This window comes from Liolophura sinensis, chromosome 12 (assembly GCF_032854445.1).
Source record: "Liolophura sinensis isolate JHLJ2023 chromosome 12, CUHK_Ljap_v2, whole genome shotgun sequence".
Classification (NCBI taxonomy): domain Eukaryota; kingdom Metazoa; phylum Mollusca; class Polyplacophora; order Chitonida; family Chitonidae; genus Liolophura; species Liolophura sinensis.
In genome coordinates this window covers 1,984,928-1,988,817 of record NC_088306.1, presented here as the reverse complement: position 1 = coordinate 1,988,817, position 3,890 = coordinate 1,984,928, and positions in this window count along the sequence as shown.

Sequence of the window (3,890 nt, the reverse complement as noted above, 5' to 3'; positions counted from 1 at the left end):
AATATAAGACTGAGACAATGTACACGGCACAATTTTTTATCCCAAAGTTAAAAGAAATAATATTACAGAAAGGTGGGGGATGTATACACAATTTTAGCTTTTAACAATAAAAAGTCATACTTGGTATATATTTAAAAACATAAATGAGTTAATGATAATTTGATAATTTCATAAATGATAATTTTATGACATGACTGTTTTCGCAAAAATCGTTTGGAAAAATCTCCGCCTTTTAAATCTAAAGTAATCACTGTTCAAACGTCTGTTCAACACAGTATGCAAATTGTCTGTGAATATCAATATCAATGCCATGAAAAGTCTTTGCACGCCTTCTTTTTTCAATTACAAATCTAGCCGTAGAAACACATTATGTTTGCAGCATTTTCATTGAAAAGTCTTGGCTTACCAAAGAACCCGAAAAAGCAGTAAACACTCAAATGAATGTAAGTTGGATACAAATGTGGAGCTTTTTGAAAAAGTGTTTTTCAACAAATCATTTACGTACAAATGAAAATGGACTCAAAGATTCACATTTCAAAAATATATGTACTATATCTTCAGGTTTTTTCCCACATATACTACACAAGGCTGAATTCACAGCTCCAGTTTTATACAACCCCTCTGTATGTACCACGACACGAAGCCTCCGTGACCTATGTTTAGGCAGCAGTCCTTCTGTATGTACCACGACACGAAGCTTCGATGACCCCTCGTTTGGCCCACAGAGTTCCTAGCGATGAATGACGTCGTCTTATAGAAGCTACTCGCAGAAGTATAAAAAGGCCTCTCTCGGCGGTTACAGTCAGTGAGAGGAGCAGGCTATGTTTAAAGATAGCCGTGCAGCACTGTACTAGCCAGTTGTCCTCCAACGTTATTAACTATGTACTGTGTAACGCATGGCGGCCCTCTTCGTTTAACTTAGTCCGGAGTTACGTGTAATTGAGCACTTTTATTATTGTACTGATATTCTGCCTTGAATATTTTTCTCTCGTGTTCGTCCTTTTTGTGGACTTATGTGAGCATATTCGTGTTACTTGTTAAGGGCTATGGACTTTGACATCGTGTCTTATCTGGTCGAAGGAAAAACCTTTGCACTATTGTTATATAATTACCTTGTAAAAAGTACCTTTTGTATGGTTATATAATACCAGTACCTGATAAACTTAACTCTGCTGGTTAAATTTTTGTGCGGCTTAGCTTTCTTGTACTTTGAAACAGCCCTTTTTCATACAGTTAGGCCGTAACAAACTGGGGACTCGTCCGGGAATTGAACACTGTCGCTGACGCCTTGCATTGTGGCTGTAATTTGTACCATTTCAGTCGTTGACTTCGCACTGTATTCTACCAGAAGATTTCAATTCACCATGTCACCGGTTTTAAGCCCAACGAGCTTGCAAAAGCGGCCGATCAGGAAGGTTTATGATTCTTTAAACAAGAGTGACTTACTTTAGAGCCAATACTTCCGGTCTTGGTATTCAAAGTTATGACGGGGGGAAAGATGTGCAGTATAGCATTGCCAAGTGTTTGGTAGAATTAGGGGAGTTTGAAATAGCGTTAGATGCGTATAGGCCTTGGGGCGAGGTTTCTGCGGGTATAAGGTTAAGAGAATTAATAATTCAGAAAAGGACGGGTGTTAGAACGAAAAAAAAAATTAAAACTTGAGAAAGAAGGCCATTTGAAGTTGAGATGAGAGGCCTAGTGAAAGTCCTTTTTGTTATGCTCCAAAACTTGGGGTTGCCTTAAACCATAAGATTAGTGCCGCAGTTACGAGATAGATATTTTTCAGTTTGAGAAAATTGCTCATAAACTCTTTGAAACTTTTAGGACCCGATAAAGTATCCGCCTATAACCTATTTCCTCACCAACTCAAAACCTAAATGATAAATTAATTGATTACACGGACAATGTTGATATTACAAAGAAAAGAGGAGAGACAAAATCCAGATGATTAGAAATACATGTAATTTGACAACACGCTAGAACCAACCGCGAAACCATGGTTAGACTTTTTTTTTTTAAGAAATATAATTGATTCACAGTTAAATATCACAAATAGACAATGAGGTCTAACAGATACCATGCGTAATCTACATAGTTGTTTACGTTAAAATAAACATATCACAATATCTATAGCTTTGTGAGATATCACAATCAAAATTACACGATTGAATTATTTCATCAGAAATATAGGTTTGCCATTGTGTATTTTACAAAAGACATTGTTTTTACAGCAACCTGTTTGAAATTGTTGGCTGTTTTAACCTAACAAAGTCAACATGTATACGAGTTTTGATAATACCCTTAACAGTTCTAATGATAAAGTTAACGTCCCTCTTTTTGACATCGAACACATTGTCATTTCTGGCACACCATACAGAAAACTGAATGACTTATCAGGTACAAACATATTGGCAAATCTTGCTTGTCAACGTGGCCATCAAATAATCTGTAAGTTAGTTTTGTATCGTAAACAGGAAGGAAATTTGCGTTCAAGAAAGACACTCGCACAAAATGATCAAGCACTTGTTGGATCACCTGACATTCTACAAATAAATGGATTTCAGTCTCTTGAGTGCTGACAAAATACACACGAGTCATCGGTGACCACATTCCTTCTCCGGAATCTTTCTTTTACGGGTAAGATATCGTGGAGTAACTTATAACCGAAGTTAATTTAAGTTGTGATCAAGGAACGAGTAAAAAACCGTCTTCCATACAACGCCTCAATCCAACTGGGAGAGCTTAACAATTGCTCTAGGCAATTCGACATACTTTTTAATTAAGTTCCCATAGATACATTCCCCCGTGGGGCTTTCGGGATGATAAGAATAGGACATCAGCCCTACTAGGCAAGCTCGTCGTAAAAGTCGACTAACCTAGAGCTCTCCTGTGTGAGCCCGGTGAATATAATGGGCTCACATCTTCCCGGTTGTGTTAGAGGCAACCGGGGAGCGACCTGTTTGCCGTGTGTTGCGACCCGTAATCTACGAGGACCGGATCCCGGTGGCTGAGGGCGTGTTGGTCTTGCAAGATCCTCACGCCCAACACGTCACTTTGGCCCTTACTTGGGGAGAGGCGGGAGGTCTGATGGGCCCGGTCCGATCAATCGGCTTGGTCATGTCTTGCCTCTGCGTGGTCCCAATTGCCTCAATAACAGCACATCATTTAGCGAACAAATGTTTATTTTTGAAATATCGTTTGCGGGACTACGCTTTGAGGCGGTGGCTCATGGGTCAATCGAGTAGATTGAATTTAACATTTGGTATAAATCAATCTGTTCGAGTATACCTCATTTGGAATCCTTGGTGTCTTTCCTGCCGCATATTCCAAGGTTCAGGTATCGCCCTTGGCACTCCGTGGTGGGTGGAAAACATATGGGGTGAAATATATATACACATACCATGTCTGCACTACAATTTCCTTCAAATGTTTCCTATATATCTAATAGATCTTCCTATCGGCCGACTTCGTCTTCAAGTGCTGATAAAAACGGGAAGTTGTCTGACTCACTGGATAATCAACAGAGCAGTTGGCCGGCTTTAATTGTTCTCTCAACTAAGAGTGAACAAAAGCCGGCTTCAAAAATTCACCCGTTTCTTCTGCAAAGGGCTCTTCAGGGCGCAGCTGCAACTCTAAAAAAACCGTTAAAAAACTTAGATCCAGAGACATTCTTATTGTTTTCACGTTCCCTCACCATTCCCTGAACAGCTGTCGGGGAATCATTCGTGACCGGAATGGTGATATAACTGACCTGACTGAGGAAGAAATTTGCCAAGAACTAAATTCACGGGGTGTTACCAGAGTGAAACGCTTCGTTACGAAGAAATCTGGTAACCTCTTTAAACTTAATACATACCTGCTGACCTTTAACACTACCTCCCTTCCGTCTC